Source organism: Herpailurus yagouaroundi, unplaced genomic scaffold, assembly GCF_014898765.1.
Source record: "Herpailurus yagouaroundi ecotype Mexico unplaced genomic scaffold, PumYag 141, whole genome shotgun sequence".
Lineage (NCBI taxonomy): Eukaryota > Metazoa > Chordata > Mammalia > Carnivora > Felidae > Herpailurus > Herpailurus yagouaroundi.
In genome coordinates, this window is record NW_024412396.1 from 10,444,125 (window position 1) to 10,469,137 (window position 25,013).

General features: G+C 36.7%; 1 protein-coding gene and 1 pseudogene across 1 annotated transcript in view; one reads left to right on the top strand and one right to left on the bottom strand.

Moving 5' to 3' along the window:
- Window positions 1-3,109, bottom strand: part of LOC121032427 (28S ribosomal protein S15, mitochondrial-like) — a 7,674-nt pseudogene extending 4,565 nt beyond the window's left edge.
- The window catches only part of NUBPL (NUBP iron-sulfur cluster assembly factor, mitochondrial), a 235,261-nt gene that overhangs the window by 129,169 nt on the left and 81,079 nt on the right, over window positions 1-25,013 (top strand). The window lies entirely within an intron of this gene.

A 25,013-nucleotide genomic window follows, 5' to 3' on the forward strand; every position in this document is an offset into this window, starting at 1 on the left:
CTTTCTTTCTTTCTTTCTTTCTTTCTTTCTTTCTTTCTTTCTTTCTTATGAAATTTATTGTCAAATTGGTTTCTGGACAACACCCAGTACTCATCCCAACAGGTGCCCTCCTCAGTGCCCGTCACCCACTTTCCCCTCCCCCCATCCCCCATCAACCCTCAGTTTATTCTCAGTATTTAAGAGTCTCTTATGGTTTGCCTCCTTCCCTCTCTGTAACTTTTTTTTTCTCCCCCTTCTCCTCCTCACTGGACTTCTGTTGAATTTCTCAGGATTCACATAATAGTGAAAACATATGGTATCTTTCTTTCTCTGTATGACTTATTTCACTTAACATAACACTCTCCAGTTCCATCCACGTTGCTACAAATGGCCAGATTTCATTCTTTCTCATTGCCAAATGGTATTCCATTGTATATATAAACCACATCTTCTTTATCCATTTGTCAGTTGATGGACATTTAGGCTCTTTCCATAATTTGGCTATTGTTGAAAGTGCTGCTATAAACATTGGGGTACAAGTGACCCTATGCATCAGTACTCCTGTATCCTTTGAGTAAATTCCTAGCAGTGCTATTGCTGGGTCATAGGGCAGATCTATTTTTAATTTTTTGAGGAACCTCCACACTGTTTTCCAGAGTGGCTGTACCAGTTTGCATTCCCAACAACAGTGCAAGAGGGTTCCCATTTCTCCACATCCTTGCCAGCATCTATAGTCTCCTGATTTGTTCATTTTAGCCACTCTGACCAGAGTGAGGTGGTATCTCAGTGTGGTTTTGATTTGTATTTCCCTGATGAGGAGTGACATTGAGCATCTTCTCATGTTTCTGTTGACCATCTGGATGTCTTCTTTGGAAAAGTGTCCATTCATATCTTCTGCCCATTTCTTCACTGGATTCTTTGTTTTTCGGGTGTGGAGTTTGGTGAGTTCTTCATAGATTTTGGATACTAGCCCTTTATCCAGTACGTCATTTGCAAATATCTTTTCCCATTCCGTCGGCTGCCTTTTAGTTTTGTTGATTGTTTCCTTTGCAGTGCAGAAGCTTTTTGTCTTGATGCGATCCCAATAGTTCATTTTTGCTTCTAATTCCCTTGCCTTTGGGGATGTGTCAAGTAAGAATTTGCTGCGGCTGAGGTCAGAGAGATTTTTTTTCCTGCTTCTCCTCTAGGGTTTTGATGGTTTCCTGTCTCACATTCAGGTCCATTATCCATTTTGAGTTTATTTTTGTGAATGGTGTGAGAAAGTGGTCTAATTTCATTCTTCTGCATGTTGCTGTCCAGTTCTCCCAGCACCATTTGTTAAAGAGACTCTCTTTTTTCCATTGGATAGTCTTTCCTGCTTTGTCAAAGATTAGTTGGCCATACATTTGTGGGTCCAATTCTGGAGTCTCTATTCTATCCCATTGGTCTATATGTCTGTTTTTGTGCCAATACCATGTTGTCTTGATGATTACAGCTTTGTAGTAGAGGCTAAAGTCTGGGATTGTGATGCCTCCCGCTTTGGTCTTCTTCTTCAAAATTTGGCCATTTGGGGCCTTTTTTGGTTCCATACAAATTTTAGGATTGCTTGTTCTAGCTTCGGGAAGAATGCTGGTGCAATTTTGATTGGGATTGCATTGAATGTGTAGATAGCTTTGGGTAGTATTGACATTTTGACAATATTTATTCTTCCAATCCATAAGCATGGAATGTTTTTCCATTTCTTTGTATCTTCTTCGGTTTCCTTCATAAGCTTCCTATAGTTTTCAGCATACAGATATTTTACATCTTTGGTTAGGTTTATTCCTAGGTATTTCATGATTCTTGGTGCAGTTGTAAATGGGATCAGTTTATTTGTCTTTCTGTTGCTTCATTATTAGTTTATAAGAATACAAGTGATTTCTGTACATTAATTTTGTATCCTGCGACTTTGCTGAATTCATATATCAGTTCTAGCAGACTTTTGGTGGAGAATATCGGGTTTTCCATGTATTGCATCATGTCATCTGCAAAAAGTGAAAGGTTGACTTCTTCTTTGCCACATATGATGCCTTTGATTTCCTTTTGTTGTCTGATTGCTGATGCTAGAACTTCCCAACACTATGTTAAACAACAGCGGTGAGAGTGGGCATCCCTGTCGTGTTCCTGATCTCAGGGGGTAAGCTCTCAGTTTTTCCCCATTGAGGATGATATTATTTGTGGGCTTTTTATAAATGGCTTTTATGATGTTTAAGTATGTTCCTTCTATTCCGACTTTGTTGAGGGTTTTTATTAAGAAAGGATGCTGAATTTTGTCAAAGGCCTTTTCTGCATTGATTGACAGGATCATATGGTTCTTTTCTTTTATTAATGCGATGTATCACATTGATTGATTTGCAAATAAGAAGTTTATTTATTTTGAGAGGGAGGGACAGGAATAGAGAAGAGAGAGAGAATCTCAAGCAGGTTCTTCACTCTCAGCACAGAGCCCAATGTGGGGCTCGAACTCATGATCTGTGAGATCATGACCTTAGCTGAAATCAAGAGTGGGATGCTCAACTGACTGAGCCACCAAGGTGCCCCTGGATTTGTTTTCCTTTTAAAGATTGTTTTGGGAATTTTAGATCAGGTGCATTTCCATAGAAATTTTAGGGTTAGCTTGTCAATTTGTTCAAAATGTTTGGCAGAATTTTTCTAGGGATTGTGTGAATCTGTACCTCAATTTGGAGACAATTGCTATAGTAACGACATTGAGCCTTCTGACCTGTGAACATTATGTATCTTGCCATTTATTTAGGTTTTTAAAATATTTAGGGTTTTAAAAAATTTCTCTCACTAGTAATTTGGAGTTTAGTAAGCTTGCATTTCTTTTGTTAGGCTTATTTTTAATTATTATTTTGCTTTGTTTTAAATTTCATTTTGTGTATTAGTTTATAGAAACTATTGAATTTTATATATTGATCTTGTATCTTACTGCATTACTAAAATTATTTAATCTAGTAATTTTTATAGATTTCATTGAGTTTTCTGCATGTGTAATCATGTCATCTAGAAATAAAGAATCTTGATCAGAAAAGCATATTACTTCTTTATCTTTCATTTGTGTGATACATACCTGAAAGCATGCTTCACTAACTGCTACAAGCTTCCGCATTGTTAGAAATTCAATATTTATGCCCCCCCCCCTTTTTTTTGTCATATTGCACTGAGATTTTCAGTACAATGTAGAATAAAAGTAGTGAGAATGGATTTCTTCAGCTTGTTCCTGTTCTTTGGGAAAAGCATTTCATATGTCACCATTAAGTATAATGTTAGCTGTACTTTTATAGATACTGTCCATCTGCTTCAGATAGGTCCGCTCATACTTTGCTAACAGTTGTTATTAGTAATGAATATGAAATTTGTCTAATGCTTTTTCTGCATCTGTTGAAATGATCAAATAGTTTTTCTTCTTTATTCTGCTAATATGATAAACCATGTTGGTTTTCATAAATTAAACCAACCTTGTATTCCTAAGATTAAATCCTTCTTTGTCATGATATTTTTCATTTTTATATTTTGCTGGATTTCTTTTTCTAATGTTTTAAGGGTTTTCTATCAGTATTCATAAAGGATATTGGTCCATAATTTTCTGTTAAAATATATTTTTATGATTTATTGTGAAGGATAAATCTTCAGGTGTTTGGTTTTGTATACCATAAATTTCTTGTTTTAAATTACTTTCCTCTTCTATTTTCTCAAGGGTTATTGTTATTTTCTAAATTTTTAGTTGATTTTTTGTTGAATCTCATTATGAATCATAAATATACTATAATATTCCTCTGGTTATTGCCTTGGCTACCACATTTTAAATAGATATTGCATATTTTTTATAATAAGGGATATGAAATGTTGCAGCAGGAAATATTGTGTACCTCAGTCACAGATAAGGTTCCAGATAATGGTTTTCTACATACTCAGGGTTTCTGGTAGCTTCCCATCTTCTGTGAATGCTGTCTTGTCTCTCTAGATCTGGCCATTGACTTCCAGGTTATAGTCAAGAAGACAAGTCAGGGATGATCTGATGACATAAAATTTTATGGTCTCTCTCAGCCAACACTTGGTTCAAGTTTCTCAACTTCACTATTGACATTTTAGACTGGATAATTTTTTGTTGGGAGAAGAAGGGTGCCATCCTGGGTACTGGAAGATACTTAGTAGAATATCTGACTTAATATCCATTAATGTCCATAGCAGCCCTATTTGTGATAATTAAAATTTTCTCTAGACATTACCAATGTCTTGCAGCGGGGATGAGGTCAAAATTGTACCTGGTTTAGAACTACTACTCAGGTCAATTTCTTTGTGTCATTTGTTATTTTTGTAGAGCTAGTAGCTTTCCATGCAAATGAATATATATTAGGCAAAGGCCGCTATTTCAAGCCATAGGGATATTATGGATTATGTACTGTCACTTCTACTTTGTTTGTTTTCACAACTGGTATCTGACCCAGGGACTAAAAACATTTGAATATATGGTTCAAATAGCAGAAGACTCTGAGAGAACAATACCTCTCTATTCTGTGACTGTCATTTAGATGTCTCTTACTAATTCTTTTAACTGAGAAGCATAACTGCTTTTCTGATTTTAAAAATCAGGGTAGATATATATTCATAATCTTGAACAGTCAGACAAAGAACATCACTTATTTATATTTCACTTGTGTGATGAATATCTGAAGCCTGCTCTACAAACCAGTGTAGTGGCACATAAAACCTCCTCTCAACAATAAATGGTAGCACCATTACAATAGCTGTATATTTCAGAGTGAGTATATATAACTCAAATCTTACCAGCTTTTCCCCATTGTTAGAAATTGATTGTTTTTGTTTACCTTCCCCATTTATAAGTATTTATATGAAAAATATTTTCTGCGTATTGCAGGAAGGTTTTTAAATATATATATGCATGTACAAAGCTATATTCCTTCTGAAAAGTGGCAGCTGTTTGTGATGTTGCTTTTCCCTTCAGATTAAAAAAAATTTTTTTTAATATTTATTTTATTTTTGAGAGAGAGAGGCAGAGTGTGACTAGGGGAGGAGCAGAGAGAGAGGGAGATACAGAATCCTTGGCAGGCTCCAGACTCTAAGCTCTCGGCACAGAGCCCCAACATGGGGCTCGAACGCATGAACTAAGAGATCATGACCTGAGCCGAGGTCTGATGCTGAACTAACTGAGCCACCCAGGTGCTTCCCTTCAGATTTTTTTAACACTTGTTTTTGCCCTTTTCCACCAACCTAACCTAAAATTATCATTTTAAAACTATTTAATAATGAAGTGTGTAAGGTGCACTGGTCTTTATGTATTATACACACCTGCATAACTGCTACCCAAATCAAGATCTAGAACACTTTTAATATCCAGGGCATTCCCTCTTGTGCCTTCCCAGTCAGTGCTTACTTGAGAGGTAACTAGTATATGATTGACTGATTCATATTTATTTCTACATACATACATATATGTTCATTTTTCATTAAATGACAAATAGAATTGTATATATTTAAGTGTACAGGGGTGTCTGGGTGGCTCAGTTGGTTAAGTGTCCACCTCTTGATTTCAGCTCAGGTCATGATCTCAGGCTTGTGAGATGGGAGTCCCAAGTTGGTCTCCATGCTCAGTGTGGAACCTGCTTGAGATTCTCTTCCCCTTCTCTCTCTTTCTCCCCTACTTGTGTTTTCTCTCTTAGAAAAAACAAAACAGGGGCGCCTGGGTGGCTTGGTCGGTTAAGCGTCTGACTTTGGCTCAGGTCATGATCTCATGGGCCGTGAGTTTGAGCCCCGCGTCGGGCTCTGTGCTGACAGCTCAGAGCCTGGAGCCTGTTTCAGATTCTGTGTCTCCCTCTCTCTGCCCCTCCCCTGTTCATGCTCTGTCTCTCTCTGTCTCAAAAATAAATAAACGTTTAAAAAAAATTAAAAAAGAAAAAACAAAACAAAACAAACCACACACACACAGAAACAAAAAAACAAACGAGAAATAACAAGTGTTGGCAACGATGTGGAGAAAAGGGAATGCGTTTTCACTGTTGGTGGGAATATAAATTGGTGATCCACTATAGAAAACAGTATGAATTTCCTCAAAAATGAAAAATAGAATTGCCATAGTATTCAGTGATTCCACTATGGAGTATTTATCCAAAGAAAATAAAACATTAATTTGAAAGATACAGGCATATTCATGTTTAGTGTAGCATTATTTACAACAGCCAGGATATGAAAGCAATATCTTGAGCAAATATGAGCCGTATGGCATGAAATCTTGCTAATTATGACAAACATGGATGGACTTAGAGGGTGTTATTCTAAGTGAAATAGGTCAGGCAGAGAATGACAGATACCATATAATTTGACTTAAATCTAAAATCTAAAAACACACAAACACTCATAAATACAGAGAACAAACTGGTGGTTGTCAGAGGAGAGATGGGTAGGAGGATAGGCAAAATAAAGGGGATTAATAGGTACAAACTTCCAGTTATAAAATAAATTTAAAAGTCTTGAGGATGAAATGTATAGCATAGGGAATATAGTCAATAGTATTGTAGTAATGTACGGTGACTACAAATAATTGCAGTGAGCATTGAGTAAGGTATAGAATTAATTGCAGTGAGCATTGAGTAAGGTATAGAATTATTGAATCAATATGTTGTACACCTAAAACGAATATAACATTGTATGTGAATTATACTTCGATAATAAAAAAATTAAAAACATGAAAAAAATTTTAAAGTTTTTATTATGCAGTTCTTTACCTACTTGGTTAAATTTATTCCTAAGTATTTTATTGTTCTTAGTTTTTGGTGCTGTTGTAAAGGGAACTGTTTTCTTAATGTTTCTTTCTAATAGTTTGTTGTTCGTGTGTAGATATGCAACTGATTTTTTTGTATTCTGTAACTTTATTGAATTCATATATTGGTTCTTACAGTTTTTGGTGGAGTCTTCAGGGTTTTCTATATGTGACATCATGTTATCTGCAAAAAGACAGTTTTACTTCTTACGTACCAAATTGGATGCCTTTTTTTTTTTTTTCTTGTCTAATTGCTCTTTCTAGGTCTTCCAGTACTATATTGAATAAAAGTGACAGGAATGGGCATTTTTGCCTCATTCCTTATCTTAGTGGAAAAGTTTCAACTTTTTGCTGTTGAGTATAATGTTACCTGTGGGCTTATATGCTGTGGTCTATATTATGTTCTGGTATGTTTCTTCTATGTCTTGTTCATTGAAAATTTTTACCATGAATTGATGTTGACATTTGTTAAATCCTTTTTTTTTTTGCATCTCTTAAGATGATCATGATTTTTATCCTTCATTTTATTAATGTGGTGTATCAAATTGATTGGTTTGCATCTTGAATCATCCTTGCATCCTAAGAGTAAATCTCACTTGATCATTGTGCATGATACTTTTAATATACTGTTAAATTTAGTTTGCTAATATTTTGTTTTGCATCTACATTCATCAGGGATATTTGCCTTTAATTTTCTTTTTTTGTCTTGTCTTTGGTTTTGCTATCATGATAAGTTTAGATAATTTTGGAATTATTTCCTCATCTTTTATTTTTTGGAGGAGTTTGAGAAGTATTGGTAATAACTTTGTTAAATGTTGGTAGACATCACTAGTGAAGCCATCTAGTCCTGGACTTTTCTTTGTTGGGAGAGATTTGATTACTGATTCAATCTTCTTATTAGTAATTGGTCTGCTCAGATTTTTCTTTTCTTCATGATTCAATCTTGGTATGTTTCTAAGAATTTATTCATTTCTTCTAGTTTATCTAATTGGTATATAATTATTCATGGTAGTTTCTTACAATCCTTATTATATTTGTGTTATCAGTTGTAATGTCTCCTTCATTTCTGATTTTGTTTGAGTCCTTTCTTTTTTTCTTAGCCAGTTCTATTTATCTGTTCAAACAACTAGCTCCTAGTTTCATTAATCTTTTCTCTTGTCTTTATAGTCTCTATTTCATTTATTTCTGCTCTGATACTTGTTATTTCTTTCTAGTATCTTCGGGCTTTGATTTTCCTTCTTTTTATAATTTCTTGAGATGTAAAGTTAGGTTGTTTGAAAACTTTCTTTTTTCTTAATTTAATCTTTTATTACTATAAATTTCCCTCTTAGAACTGCTTTTCCTGAGCCCATCACTTTTGGTATGTTTGTTTCCATTTTCATTTTTTTTCAAAACATTTTTATGTTCCCTTTTAATTTCTTTGACCCATTGGTTCAGTAGCACATTGTTTATTTTCCATGTATTTGTGAATTTTCCAGTTTTCCTTTTATAACTGATTTGTAGTTTCATTCCATAGGGGTTGGAAAAGATACTTGATATGATGTCAGTCTTTGTAAGTTTATGAAGACTTGTTTGGTTCTCTAACATAGGATTTGTCCTGGAGAATGTTCCATGTAGTCTAGAGTAAAAAGTGTATTCTACTGCTCTTAGGTAGTATATTCTGTATATATCAGGTTTATTGGGTTTAATGTGTAGGTTAAGTCCAGTGTTTCCTTAACATCTTCTGTCTATCCATTGTTGAAAGTGAGATATTGATTTTTTTTTTAGTATTGTATTGCTATTTCTCTCCTTAGATGTTAATATTTGATTTATATATTTAGCTGTTTCATTGTTGGATGTGTGAATATTTACAGTTGTTATAACCTTGATGAATTGACCCCTTTATCATTGTATAATGACCATCTGTCATTATACCTTTTGTTACGGTTTTTTGGGTTAAAGTTTCTTTTGTCTGATGTAAATATACCTACCATTGCTTTCTTCTGGTTTCTGTTTGCACTTCCTCATTGCTTGTCTCTGTCTTTGCATGTCCTGAAAGCTAAAGTGAGTCTCTTGTCAGCAACATATGGTTGGGTCTTGTTTTTTAATCTATTCAATTACTCTTTGTCTTTTGCTTGGAGAATTTAGCCCATTTACATTTATCTAATTATTGATAGATGTGTACATATTGTCATTTTGTTAATTGTTTGCTGACTGTTTTGTAATTCCCTTATCTCTTCTCTTGCTCTCTTCCTTTGTGATTCGATGGTTATAATGTTATTCTTAGGTTCCTTTCTTACCTTTTGTGTATTTAGGTTTTGCTTTGTGGCTACCATGAGGTTTACATAACAAAATGTTATAATTTTATTTTAATTTTTATTTACCTTGAAAGAATGCATGTGCATGTGCATGTGCATGAGTGGAGAAGGGCAGAGAGAGAGAGAGAGAGAGAGAGAGCGAGCGAGCAGGCTCCACACTGTCAGCTCAGAGCCTGATGAGGGGCTCAAACTTATGAATCATGAGATCATGAACAGAGCCAAAATCAAGAGTTGAGCACTTAACTGACTGTGCCACCCAGGTGCCTGTATGTTATAATTTTATTTTAAGCAGATAACAACTTAACTTTGAATATGTCCAAAAGCTGTATGTTCTTACATCCTCCCCCACTTTTTATGTTTTTGATGTCACAATTTACATTTTTTATTGTGTATCCATTAGCAGGTTGTTGTTGTTATAGTTACTTTTCAATTCTTTCATGGCTTAACTTTTATACTAGAGCTATAAGTGATTTACCCACCACTATCATGATGTTAGAGTAGTCTGTATTTAACTATATATTTACTTTTACGAGTGAAATTTATACTTTTATATTTTTTCATGTTATTAATCATCTTTTTGTTTCAGCTTGAATAGCTCCCTTATAATATATTATAAGGCTGATCTAGTAGTGATAAACTCCTTCAGCTTTTGTTCGTCTGAAAAACTATTTCATATCTGAAGGACAACTTTGCCAGATAGAGTATCCTTGGTCAGCATTTTATTTCTTTACTACTTTGAATATATCATCCCTCTCCTTTCTGGGCAATAAAGTTTTGTCTGAAATACTTAGTAGTCTCCTGGGGGTTCCCTTGTATGTAATAAGTTACTTTTCTTTAGATCCCTTTAAGCTTCTCTCTTTAACTTTTGACAAATTAATCATAATACTTTGGTCTGGGTCTCTTTGGATTCTTATTTGGTACTCTTTGAGGTTCCTGGATCTGAATGTCTATTTTTCCCGGTTAGGGAAGTTTCAGCCATTATTTCTTTGAATAAGCTTTCTGCCTCATTCTCTCTCTTTTCCTGGAATCCCTATAATGCATATATCGGCCATTTTATGGTATCTTATAAGTCACTTAACCTGTCTTTATTTTTTCATTCTTTTTTCTTTTTGCTCCTCTGATTGAATGAATTCTACTGTCCTGTCTTCAAATTTGATTTAGTCTTCTGTTGAAACCATGTATTAAGTTTTTTAGTTCAGTTATTGTATTGTACAGGTCTGTGACTTGTGTTTAGTACTTTTTGATATTTTCTATCTCTTTTTTAAAATTCTTGAGGAGGGCCCAACCTGGTGGAGAAGTAGGGGGATCCGTACTTCCTGTGTCTCTCAAATAAAGAAGGGTTGAATCCAAAGGACTTTGAACCCAAGAGTCTGGGAGAAAAAAAACTGAGTCTACCAGAGAGACACCCGGACAACCTGATGGGCCATAGGTGGGTGATTGCGAACTGGGGGAGATAAAGTGGGCCACATAGGCACCGAGTGGAGGGATCCCCTTCTGCAGAGAGACAAAGGGAAGGGAAAGAGAGGCTGGGGAAGCTTAGGACTGAATCTGGACAAGAGAAAAACCTCGGACCAGGACAGAGAGGGATCCCATCTCTAACTGTGGGGCTTTCTCCGGACTGGGGCTGGCTTCCTGGTTCATGCACCTAGGGTGGGGGGGGGGCGGGTAGCTAGCCACCCTCCAGCTGGGTGGCTAGGTCAGGGGTGCAGTCCGCAGTAGGAGAAAGCAGTCCTCTCCCTGAAGTGCTGCGGGATAGGACAAAACCCGCTGGGACCACACATCAGGCGGCATGGAGAGGTGCTTCCCCAGTTCCACACTGAGTGGGAGTTTGAATCCCAACCAAGCGCAGGGGCTGGGGAGTCATTGGAGCGAGACAGACTGCCTTGTCTGTGCCTGTGGCACAGTGAGGACAGCTTGAATGGAGTTATTTGGGACACCAGGTCATGGAGAAGAGACTGGGGCTTGCCATTTTTCTCCCCACCACCACCAAGGCGGGGCCTCAGGGATTGGCCCATGGGGTCCACAGAGGAGGTGGGACCGCCTACACCAAACTGGGTAACAGTGTACTGGAGCAGGATAGACACTGAGGAACAGACGGCCCCCTCCTCCAGATCATTGCTGCCACATTGCCTGGATTAATTCTTGGACAATTCTTATTATTTAGATATATTCTTCCTTCCTTTTATCCTTCTTATCTCTTCCCTCCTCTAGGCTCGTTACTCTGGTTGTTGGTTTGTTTAAGCAGACATATATAATCCATTCTTTTGATACATGTTCTACACCTCCTTCTTTACTTTCCTTTCTCTCTCTCTCTGGATTAATCAAAGCATATAGCTTCTCTGTCTGGGTAACTTTATCTTTGTTTCTTTTTCCCTGCCTCCTTCTTTATTTTCCTTTCTCTCTCTTTGGATTAAGCCATTTAGTCTCTCTGCCTGGTCAATGTTTATTTTTTCTTTTTCCCTGCCCCTGTCATTTCTCTGTTTGTATGAGCTCTTCCATCAGCACCGCCTCCACGTTATTCTTTACTTGTAGCTGGTGTTTCTGGGGTTTTGTTTTTGGATTGTTTTTGTTTGTTTTTGTATATTTGTTTGATTTGTTTGTGTATTTGCATGCTTTTGTTTCCTGTTTGTTTGTTTGTTTGTTTGTTTTCCTTTCCAGGGATACTTCAAGGAACAAGTCAAAGCACACCTGATGGGGGGTCCAAAACATCCCTACGAGTAAGGAAATAAAATAACCCGAGTCACAACAACAGAGCAAGTAACATTCTCCAAAAAACACCTCCTAGAGGTCCAGGCCCTAGACAGTGTATGACCCCTCTTAATATAGCAGTGCTTGCAGGTGCAGGGCACATAATGAGCTTTTAAGACTCATAAGGGACAGAAAACTAGCCAAAATGATGAAATGAAAGAATTCTCCTCAAAAGAAATTCCAGGAAGAAGTGACAGAAAAGAATTGATCAAAACAGATATAAGCAATATAACTGAACAAGAATTTAGAATAATAGTCATAAGATTAATTGCTGGGCTTGAAAAGAGCATAGAAGACAGCAGAGAATCTACTGCTGTAGAGATGAGGGAACTAAAAAATAGTCATGATGAATTAAAAAATGCTAAAAATGAGATGCAAAATAAAATGGAGGCGGCCACAAGGCGGCCACAATGCGGAGGCGGCAGAGGGGAGAATAGGTGAATTAGAAGATAAAATTATGAAAAAAGAGGAAGCTGAGAAAAAGATAAAAAAATCCAGGATCACTAGGGGAGAATTGGGAGAACTAAGTGACTCAATGAAACAGAACAATATCCATATCATAGGAGTTCCAGAAGAAGAAGAGAGAGAAAAGGGCTGAAGATGTACTTGAACCAATCATAGCTGAGAACTTCCCCGATCTGGGGAAGGAAACAGACATTGAAATCCAAGAGGCACAGAGAACTCCCTTCAGATGTAACCAGAATCGATCTTCTGCACGACATATTATAATGAAACTGGCAAAATACAAGGATAAAGAGAGAATTCTGAAAGCACCTAGGGATAAACAGGCCCTAACTTACAAAGATAGACACATGGTGGTAATAGCAGACCCATCTATTTCTGCCCTGAAACTTGGAAGGCCAGAAAGGAATGGCAGGAAATCTTCAATGTGATGAACAGAAAAAATATGCAGCCCAGAATCCTTTATCCAACAACTCTGTCATTCAGAATAGAAGGAGAGATTAAGGTTTTCCCAAACAAACAAAAACTGAAGGAATTCATCACCACTAAATCAGCCCTGCAAGAGATGCTAAGGGGGACTTTGTGAGTGAAATGTTGCAAGGACCACAAAGTACCAGAGACATCACTACAAGCATGAAACCTACAGACATCACAGTGACTCTAAACCCATATCTTTCAATAACACTGAATGTAAATGGACTAAATGTTCCAACCAAAAGACATAGGGTATCAGAATGGATAAAAAAAAAAACAAAACAAGACCCATCTATTTGCTGTCTACAAGAGACTCAGTTTAGATCTGAGGACATCTTCAGATTGAAAGTGAGGGGATAGAGAACTATCTATCATGCTGTTTGAAGTCAAAAGAAAGCTAGAGTAGCCATGCTTCTATCAGACAACGTAGACTTTAAATTAAAGGCTGTAACAAGAGATGAAGAAGGGCATTATATAATAATTATAGGATCTATCCATCAGGAAGAGCTAACAGTTACGAATTTCTATGCACCGAATTCAGGAGCCCCCAAATATATAAAACAATCACAAACATAAGCAATCTTATTGGTAAGAATGTGGTAAATGCAGGGGACTTTAATACTCGACTTACAACAGTGGATAGATCATCTAGACAGAAAATCAATAAAGAAACAGTGGCCCTGAATGACACTGGACCAGATGGACTTGACAGATATATTTAGAACTCTACCTCCTAAAGCAGCAGAATATACTTTCTTCTCAAGTGCACATGGAACATTCTCAAAGATAGATCACATACTGGGTCACAAAACAACCCTCAATAAATATAAAAGAATTGAGATCATCCCATGCACACTTTCAGATCACAATGCTCTGAAAATTGAAGTCAACCACAGTAAAAAGTCTGGAAAACCTATGAAAACATGGAGGTTAAAGAATATCCTACTAAAGAATGAATGGGTCCACCAGGCAATTAGAGAAGAAATTAAAAAATATATGTAAACAAATGAAAATGAAAACACAACAATCCAAACCCTTTGGGATGCAGCAAAGGCAGTCCTAAGAGGAAAATACATTGCAGTCCAGGCCTATCTCAAGAAATAAGAAAAATCCCAAATACAAAATGTAACAGCACACCTAAAGGAACTAGAAGCAGAACAGCAAAGACACCCCAAGCCCAGCAGAAGAAGAGAAATAATAAAGATCAGAGAAGAAATAAACAATATAGAATCCAAAGCAAAACAAAAAACAAAAAACCCCAACAAAACAAAAAAAACAAAACAGTAGAACAGATCAATGAAACTGAGTTGGTTTTTTGAAAAAAATAAACAAAATTGATAAACCTCTAGCTAGACTTCTCAAAAAGAAAAGAGAGAGGACCCAAATAGATCAAATCATGAATGAAAATGGATTTATTACAACCAACCCCTCAGAAATACAAGCAAGTATCAGGGAATACTGTGAAAAATTATATGCCAACACTGGACAACTTGGAGAATGGACAAATTCCTAAACACCGACACACTACTAAAACTCAAAAGGGAAGAAATAGAAAATTTGAACAGACCCATAACTAGTGAAGAAATTGAATTGGTTATCAAAAATCTCCCAACAAAGAAGAGTCCAGGACCAGATGGCTTTCCTGGGGAATTCTACCAGACTATTAAAGCAGAGTTAGTATCTATCCTTCTCAAGCTGTTCCAAAAAATAGAAATGGAAGGAAAACTTCCAGACTCATTCTGTGAAGCCAGTATTACTTTGATTCCCAAACCAGACAGAGATCCAACAAAAAAGGAAACTGCAGGCCAATATACCTGATGAATATGGATGCAAAAGTTCTCAACAAGATCCTAGCAAATCGAGTTCAACAGCATGTAAAAATAATTATTCACCATGATCTAGTGGGATTCATTCCTGGCTGTGGGGCTGGCTCAATATTTGCAAATCAATCAATGTGATACATCACATTAATAAAAGAAAAGAACCATATGATCCTGTCAATTGGTGCAGTAAAAGCATTTGATAAAATACAGCATCCTTTCTTAATAAAAACCCTCAAGAATGTTGGCAGAGAAGAAACATACTTAAACATCATAAAAGCCATTTCTGAAAATCCCACAGTTGATATCATCCTCAATTAGGAAAAACTGAGAGCTTTCCGCCTAATATGAGGAACACAACAGGGATGTCCACTCTCACTGCTCTTGTTTAACATAGTGTTGGAAATTCTAGCATTGGCAATCAGACAACAAAATGAAATCAAAGGCATCAAAATTGGCAAAGAAGAAGTCAAACTTTCACTTTTCTCAAATGACATGATATTCTACATGGAAAACCCCAAAAGACTCCGCCTAAGGTCTGCTAGAACTGATACATGAATTCAACAAGTCATAGGATACAAAATTAATGTATAGATATCAGTTGCATTTCTATACACCAATAATGAGTCAACAGAAAGAGAAGTCAAGAAATTGATCCCATAAAATGCCAAGGAATAAACTAAGAACCATAAAATACCTAGGAATAAACCTAACCAAAGATGTAAAAGATCTGTATGCTGAAAACTATAGAAAGCTTATGAAGGAAATTGAAGAAGACACAAAGAAATGGAAAAACATTCCATGCTCATGGATTGGAAGAATAAATATTGTTACAATGTCAGTACCACCCAAAGCAATCTACACGTTCAATGCAATTCCAATCAAAATTGCATTCTTCGCAAAGCTAGAACAAACAATCCTAAAATTTATATGGAACCACGAAAGACCCCGAATAGCCAAAGAGATACTGAGGAAGAAAACCAAAGTGGGAGGCATCACAATCCCAGACTTTAGCCTCTACTACAAAGCTGTAATCATCAAAACGGTATGGTATTGGCACAAAAACAGACACAGAGACCAATGGTATAGAATAGAGACTCCAGAATTGGACCCACAAATGTAGGGCCAACTAATCTTTGACAAAGCAGGAAACAGTATCCAATGGAAAAAAGACAGTGTCTTTAACAAATGGTGCTGGGAAAACTGGACAGCAACATGCAGAAGAATGAAATTAGACCACTTTCTTACACCATTCACAAAAATAAACTCAAAATGGATGAAGGACCTAAATGTGAGACAGGAAACCATCAAAACCCTAGGGGAGAAACAGGAAACAACCTCTCTAACCTCAGCCACAGCAATTTCTTACTCGACACATCTCCAAAGGCAAGGGAATTAGAAGCAAAAATGAACTATTGGAACCTCATCAAGATAAAAAGCTTCTGCACTGCAAAGGAAACAATCAACAAAACTAAAAGGCAGCCGACGGAATGGGAAAAGATATTTGCAAATGACACACTGGATAAAGGGCTAGTATCCAAAATCTATGAAGAACTCACCAAACTCCACACCCGAAAAACAAAGAATCCAGTGAAGAAATGGGCAGAAGACATGAATGGACACTTTTCCAAAGAAGACATCCAGATGGCCAGCAGTAACATGAAAAGATGCTCAATGTCACTCCTCATCAGGGAAATACAAATCAAAACCACACTGAGATACCACCTCACTCTGGTCAGAGTGGCTAAAATGCACAAATCAGGAGACTATAGATGCTGGCAAGGATGTGGAGAAATGGGTACCCTCTTGCTCTGTTGGTGGGAATGCAAACTGGTACAGCTGCTCTGGAAAACAGTGTGGAGGTTCCTCAAAAAATTAAAAATAGATCTACCCTATGACCCAGCAATAGCACTGCTAGGAATTTATCCAAAGATACAGGAGTGCTGATTCATAGGGGCACATGTATCCCAATATTTATAGCAGCACTTTCAACAATAGCCAAATTATGGAAAGAGCCTAAATATCCATCAACTGATGAATGGATAAAGAAGATGTGGTTTATATATACAATAGAATTCTACTTGGCAATGAGAAACAGTGAAATCATGCCATTTGTAGCAACGTGCATGGAACTGGAGGGTATTATGCTAAGTGAAATAAGTCAGTCAAAGAAAGACAGATATCTTATGTTTTCACTGATATGTGGATCTTGAGAATGTTAACAGAATACCATGGGGGAGGGGAAGGTGGAAAAAGTTACAAACAGAGAGGGAAGGAGGCAAAGCATAAGAGACTCTTAAATACAGAGAACAAACTGAGGGTTGTTGGGGGTGGGGGAGAGGGGAAAGTGGGTGATAGGTGATGGGCATTGAGGAGGGCACTTGTTGGGATTAGCACTGCATGTTGTATGGAAGCCAATTTGACAACAAATTATGTTAAATAAGTAAATAAAATTCTTTGTATTTTCATGCATTGCTCTCCTGACCATTGTGATGATCTTTATGATCATTCTTTTTAATTATCTTTGGGTGAATCACTTTTCTTTGTTTTTTTATGATCATTTTCTGGAGACTTGTCTTGTTTTTTTGTTTGGAAGTTATTCCCATTTTTCCTTTTCTTTGACTCTTTTTGTTGGTTTCTGCACATTAGATAAAATGGCCACATCTCCCAGTTTTGACAGATTGGTCTTGTGTAGGTGATGAACCTTGTCAGTAAGCCCTGGCCTAAACTGCTGGTTTCATTTCAAATGTTTGTGACTGTCCAAACTGCCATTTTTGTTTTTAGTGGTTCCCAATTGTTTAGGTTGTGCCAAGACCCTCCCCCAGGGGAGGATCACACTCAGTACTGAATGGAGGCTGATTAGAAGCAAGACCTTCAGGCAATAGCTGGGAAAGCATGTAGTTAAACCCCTTCCAAGGAGAAGCTGAGAGATGGGCATTTCTGCTTCATCCCTCCTTGCTGCATCTGTGCATATAGCTGTACAGTATGGTGGGGGTAATTCTGAACCTGTTGAGACTGTTGATTCACTATAAGGAGCACCCCTGTGAGAGTTGTGAAATGCAAGCCTTGTTAGCTATCAGAAGTAGGTAGTTTGAGATCCTCTCCCTTATGTGGCAGCCATAAAAACTGGGGCATCTTTAGAAGCTCCTTCCAGAGAGGTGCTGGCAACTTGATTTTACTGTTAATTGAGGCAGAGGGAAAAGTCAGGGTAAGTACGCATTGGCTCTCTCTCTTTCTGAGTAAGATCTCAGCCAGCCCCTAGATCTGTGCTAATTAGTAGCTGGACCCGAGGCAGCAACTTACAAAGTATGCAGCCAGACCCTTTCCAGTGAAAGATCGGAAGATGGGTGTTTTTGCCTCTTCCCTCCACACCGCTCCTGGGGGCAGGAGTGGGGGAAAGCTGCTGCAAGTGCTCATGTGCCTGCCCGTAAGAACTGGACTGGTTCTTTGTTATGGCCCTGTGTGACACGTGAATTCAAGTTCCACTGGTTATCAGAGTCAGGCAGTCTAGGGGCCCAATTCTTTTTTTTTAATTTTTTTTTTCAACGTTTATTTATTTTTGGGACAGAGAGAGACAGAGCATGAACGGGGGAGGGGCAGAGAGAGAGGGAGACACAGAATCGGAAACAGGCTCCAGGCTCTGAGCCATCAGCCCAGAGCCTGACGCGGGGCTCGAACTCCCGGACCGCGAGATCGTGACCTGGCTGAAGTCGGACACCCAACCGACTGCGCCACCCAGGCGCCCCAAGGGGCCCAATTCTTAAGTAGCAACTGCAAAAGCTTGGGTGCTAGATGTGAAGTCCACTTAGCTCTTCAGGGAGAAGTTGGGAGTTGGGAGTTCTTTCTTAGTTGCATGGCACTGTGTTGTTGGGTGGGGGGTGTAGGTAGAGTTTATGGTGAGAGTGTATCTCAGCCTTTTCTACCTTTTGCTGTGTAGGTATTTCTCATTCACCTGATGTACAGGAATCGCCCAGCTGCTTTCTGGATTTCACTTAAGATTGCTTTGTGTGTTGCTATACACTTGGTGTGTCTATGGGAGGTGGGAAGTCCAGGACCTCCATTGTTGCCATTTCTGTCCCTTGGTTTCTTTGTTCTTTTTTGTTGCTATATAGTATTCCAAACATGTCCTTTCTCTTTGCTGTTTGGGATGTTTATAGTTTAGGGCTATTTTGAGTAATGCTGCTATGAACATTCTTGTGCATGCTTTATGGCATACAGATGCATTATTTCAGTTTTGGTATATTTCTAGAAGAGAGATTGCTGGATTTTGGAGTGAATGTATGTTAAATTTTAGTTTTTTTCTGCCAAGTAGTTTTATAGAGTGGTTGTTCCAACTTAATCTCCAACCATTAATATAGGGGAGCTGTATTAATACTACTCTGTCTTTGCACTTCTGCTTGGTATTTTGTGGTATCTCACTGTGGTTTTAATACTAATTTTCCCATTGAATAATGCTTATTGGCTCTTTGGATCTCTTTTTTTATGAAGTGTCTATTCGTGTTTTCTGTCTTTAAAATTTTTTTTTTCTTATTTATAGGAATTCATTATATGTTTTGCATGATCCCTTTTCAGATGTATCACAATTATCTTCTCAATCTGTGGCTTGTATCTTTACTTTTTTAGTGGTGACTTTTGATATAAAATGTTTTGATAAAGTTTAGTTTATCAATTTTTTTCATGTAGATTTATGTGCATTATTTAAGAAATCTTTCCTAGCCTACTCACAAAAATATTCCCCTGTATTTTCTTCTAGAAGCTTGATTTCAGCTTTCACATCTAGGCCTATGATTCCTCTCAAATTAATGTTTAAAATGGTGTGAAATAAGGGTAAAGGTTAATTATATTTTCATATGAATATCTAGTTGTTCCAATACTTAATTATAGTGGCACCTCAGTTGTAAATCAAGTGACCATATGTGTTATCACTACCCTAATATTTGATAGTAATCTCCATGAGCATCCTACTTTTATATCTTTTTATTAGGATATGTTGAGGACTATAATAATTAAAATTTTCTGGTCATGCTAGTTGAACTTAATAGTTAAATTACTTCTTTTTTCTTTCTAGAAAAGAGTATGTGCAGTTTTAACCCATAACCTTCCATTTCTGACTTTTTTGTTTCATTTATTTATTTTTTCTTTGAAATTGGTCTTGATTTTTCATTTTTCATTTTCATTTTTCTCACTTTTTACTTAAATAAAAGTTAAGGTTCACTGCTGGCCTATCATTTTGCATGATTACCTTTATATTTAAATACAGCACTTGAGATTTTGAGTGCTTTTATGTTTTCAGTACCAACTTTAAAAGTAACTGTCACTACTTATGTCATAACTCACATATTCTGAACAAGGTATTTGATATGGTTAGTTTCACATACATCACTGTGATTTGTTTTACCTACAGGGTGTGTATATCACAAAAGCGTTGGGAACTGTTACTCAGGAAAAAATTAAATTGAAAATCAAATTATTTAGAGAGCTAAGAGATGACCAGTTACAGTTTTTTTCATCAGATGCTACAACCTTATAGAGGTGTGATAAATGATTTTGTCATGTGAGCTTTGCTTTCTTATAGACTAAATTTTGTGAGTTTGATTCTCAGATTCAGATGATTGGGATGGGCCCTGAGCAGTTCCTTGTATTCCCCGTCCTGTTTTTTACTTTATATTATGTTATTTGGTATGCTCCCAGGTACTTTGAGGAATAGATTTAAATATCTCTCTATGTATTTTCTTTCTGCCAAGAAGGTAATGATAATCTGGACAGTCCAAGGCAAGAGTGTGTTACCTAATGTCTGAGGAGAGAAATTACCTTCAAATTTTAATATTTTTGGTACTACTTAAACCATTTGTTAGTTGATTAGTTGGTTAGGAGTAAGGTATTTTATTTCCTGTGTGAAGAAATGTCTCGAATTGAGCTTTCCAGTTTCTCTCTTTGGATTTTTTTGTAGTGATTTATGAATAGATATTCTTCAGAATTGTGTTTTGTTGTGTAGATATCCATTCTTGGTCTCATGAAGTAAAATTTCAGGAAGAAAGTAGAGGACTATTCTCTTATATAATATGTGGTCATTTATGTTCATTTTCAAAAATTTGGAGGTTAGGCAAAGAATATTTCTATGGAGCTGATAAGTTAACAAGATTGGATAGACATATATAGTTTTTGAAAATAATAAGTTAGTAAATTAGTTTAGGGAAAGGGATGCACAAGAGTGTGTGTATACGTGTATGTGAATACTTTTTTGAATTGGTTTCTAAAATATGCCATATTTATACAAAAGAAATTGGAGGCAACCAAAATAAAAGCATGAAAACAAACAACAAATACCAAGCACAAGACAAAAGAGAAGTCTGGAGAAATGTAGAGAAAGGGGATGAGAAAACCGTATCAAAATATTAAAAGAATAGACGTGGGATCCTTATTTACTCTGAATTCTCAAACTCCAGGAATATTGTTAGGATTTGCCTAATTCTCTACTGGCATTATGAAACCAATGTTCTTTAACCATTGAATAAAGAAATCCCACTTCTCTTTCAAAGATCATGCCATGGGATCATCCACTTCCTACCTGTGTCTTTCCTATTATCTGTTAGCTATATATTTATTAAGATCTATGAAGATCTCAAACTTGACTGTCTATAAATCACCTGGAGTTTTTATTAAAACTAATCCAGTAGGTCTTGGATGTTACCTTATATTCTGCATTCTTAACAAGTTCCTAGATGATATCATTGGACCACATGGTAACTACCACCAAAGATTTAGACCAGAGTCCTCATACTGATCAAGAGCTTTGGCATTTGGCTTATAATCTTTCCACATTGACTTATGCCATCATCCTGGGTCATCTCTTTTAATTCTTTCATTTCAACTTCTATAAATTTTATTTTGACTCCATTCTCTTTCAGCAGTCCTTCCCTATAGTCTCTTGTTACCATTAGAACTTTCCTACCTTTAAATATTGTATTTCAGTGCTTTACTTTGAGTTTACCCTTCCAGCTTTCTTACTCCCTTACTTACTTAATGGACCTTGCTCTCTGTTGAATCTCATGAAGACCTTTAAATTTTGACATCTTTACTTTCTCTGAGTTCGTCAGTTCCTTCTTTGCTGACCTGAAGTTTGTTGTCACCCTTTAGATGATTTTCTCCTTGTCTTTCAGTTGTCCATCCCTGCATCAGAATTGCAGTTCACTTTCTCCATTTCCATGGTCAGGTTGCTGAATATACCTGAAGGAAAAAACATGTTGTCCAGATTGCTGCCATTTTGTATCTATGGTACTCATTCTCATCTGGGCTCTTAATGCTGCTCTTTTTTTTTTTTTAACTTTTTTTAAGATTTTAAGTAATCTCTATGCCCAATGTGGGGTTCGAGCCCACATTCCTGAGATCAAGAGTCACATGCTCCACTGACTGAGCCAGCCAGGCACCCACAGTGCTGCTCTTTTCTAATCTTTTCTAATCCAAAGGCTTTGTTTTGCTTGGGCCTATAAATTTTAGAGAGAAAACACCTCAAGGAACTTGGAAAGAATTTTTTTGTGAGTCCATATAGAAATAAGGATAAGATTTCCTGAACGTAGAAACTCTTGTTTGGTGTGTCACAGTAGTTAACAAATGCAAGAACCCAGACTCCTCAAGTGCCTCTGTGATACTATTCCTTAGGGTGTCCAGAGTATCAAGAGTGAGAATGCCCGAAAATTCCTAGTTTCCCCTACCCCTTCAACACTTGCCTACATATCTGCACCAGTTCTCAATTCCTTGTTCCTAATCTTATTCAAAGCTCAATTTTTATTTTCATAATTTCGTATTTTCATGATTTCTCCAGTACCTTCCAGTGTTTGATAACCTTCTTTCATTGCTTTGACATTTAAAAGGGGGAAAAGGTATGAGAAAGAAAAGTAAGAAAAGTCATTATCTCAACTTTTTAAAAGTTTATTTATTTAGAGAGAAAGTGTGTGTGTGTGTGTGTGTGTGTGTGTGTGTGTGTGTGTGTGCAAGTGGGGGAGGGACAGAGAGAGGAAGAGAGAGAATCCCAAGCAGGCTCTGCACTGTCAGTATGGAGCTTGATGTAGGGCTCTATTCATGAACTGTGAGATCATGATCTGAGCCAAAATCAAGAGTTGGACCTTAATCGACTGAGCCACCCAGGCACCCACCATTAGCTTAAGTTTAATAAGACTACATTCTTGAGAATTTCTGCATACAGAATAGAATGCCTTCTTATCTTAAAATCTAATTTGCACATATTTTACTGATATGGTAATGTCTTTATAAGGGTCATATAGAATTTGTGACTTTATTTTTTTATTTTTGGAAGAGTACAAGTTGGGGAGGGGTAGAAAAAGGGGGACAGAGGATCTGAAGTGGGCTCTGTGCTGACAGGCTGACAGAAGCAAGCCTGATGTGGGGCTTGAATTCACCAACCACGAGATTGTGACCTGATCCAAAGCTGGCCAGTCAACTGACGGAGCCACCCAGGTGCCCCAGAGAATTTGTTACTTTATTATTTAAAAAAATTTTTTATGTTTATTTTTGAGAAAGAGACAGAGCATGATGGGGGAAGGGCAGAGAGAGAGGGAGACACAGAATCTGAAACAGGGTCCAGGTTCCACCCCAGAGTGTGTTACTTTAAAGTATAATTGACATAATTCAAGGTCTGTGTTTGGAAATTGTAAGCTATTGTGAAAATACACTGAATAAAGTGGGGGGAAAAGGTATTAATTTTTAATTAATGTTAGATGTTTTATGTGGCTCTTATAAGCATGTAACTCTAAATATAGGTTATGGTGATATCCTCTATCAGTCAGCTCTCTTGTTTCAATTTTGAATTTACTATGCAATTTAAGATTCTGAAGGACTTCTGATGAGTGAATATACTAATTTGTTGATGGAAATGTCTGATTTGCTTGGAAAGTATATACCTCTTGGTAATACATTGTTGTCATGTTACTAATCAACCGAAAACAGTGAGAACAATTTTCCCCAGAAGCAGATAATCCTTGAAATTCTGGGTCTCCATATCTCTAACTCATTTGAAGTATTTTTTTTTTTAATTTTTTTTTTTCAACGTTTATTTATTTTTGGGACAGAGAGAGACAGAGCATGAACGGGGGAGGGGCAGAGAGAGAGGGAGACACAGAATCGGAAACAGGCTCCAGGCTCCGAGCCATCAGCCCAGAGTCTGACGCGGGACTCGAACTCACGGACCGCGAGATCGTGACCTGGCTGAAGTCGGACGCCCAACCGACTGCGCCACCCAGGCGCCCCACTCATTTGAAGTATTGAGGGTGATGTTTTAACCAACTCCTTAGAAACTATATTACACTAAATTTTACAGTTGAGTTTAAGAGTATTTTTTGGGAGGAGGTCAAAGAAAGAGCAATGAGAAAGGTTAAGGGAATGAAAATATGTGCTTTACTATTGTCAGGCTCGGCCATTACCTTGTTTCTCACCTTATTCAGGTTAAGGATAATATATTAGAAGATTGATGGAGAGACAAACTACTGTCCTTTATTTTGGGGATTGCGTAGCATCTAGATAGGGAGAATGAGAAGGAAGAAAATTTTACTGAGGGGTAGGGGAAGGCAGTGAGAATAAAGTGGAAATGAGGGAAAAAATGTGCTCTTTTAGATAGAAAATGTAGATTAGCAGAAGAATTTAAGGCTAAGTAAGAGTCAGCCTGCCTTATGTCATATACATGAATATAAAGGGCCTATTTTGTATTACAGAGAATGTTAATAAATATCTTATTTGATATTTGTACATTCTGTGTTTAAACAAGCAGTTTGGAAATCTTCTGACTATGCATTTTTGAATAATTGATATTCAGAATACAATTTGTCATCTATGAAGATGTTTGGTGGAGCTGATTTGCATTAAAACATTAATGATGATTCTCAGTAAAAATACACAGAAGCACAAAACAGTTAATTGTCTTTCTTTTAAAATAAATGTCAAGAAAAGCATTTAAAAAGTAAGATAAAATGTAGTATTTAAATAAAATTCTATCAGAATTCAAAATATTTTATAACTACACAGGATAATAGAATTTTATATATTTTAATGTATATATTATGTTAAGGATCTTATGGAATCTTTTTTTTTTTTTTAATTCTTCAGACATAAGAGTATTTGCAAATGAACTCAGACTGCTTTTCAACAGTTTCCTGTAGGTTTAGGATAGCTCTCTATTTAATTTTTGAAATATTTGATAGGTGTTTGTAATTTTTAGAATTATATTTGTGTTTATCTCATTTTCTTACTTTGTAGTTTGTTTTTTACCTGACAAAACTGTTTCTTTTACTCTGAATAGTTGAGTAGAGTCCAGTTAACAAGGGCAGTGTTGATGTAGGGAAATGTAACCCAGAGCTATCATTTGATATTAAAAGAAGTATATTCTATCCTGGAACTCAATTACTATTAAAGTAGCTATATTTG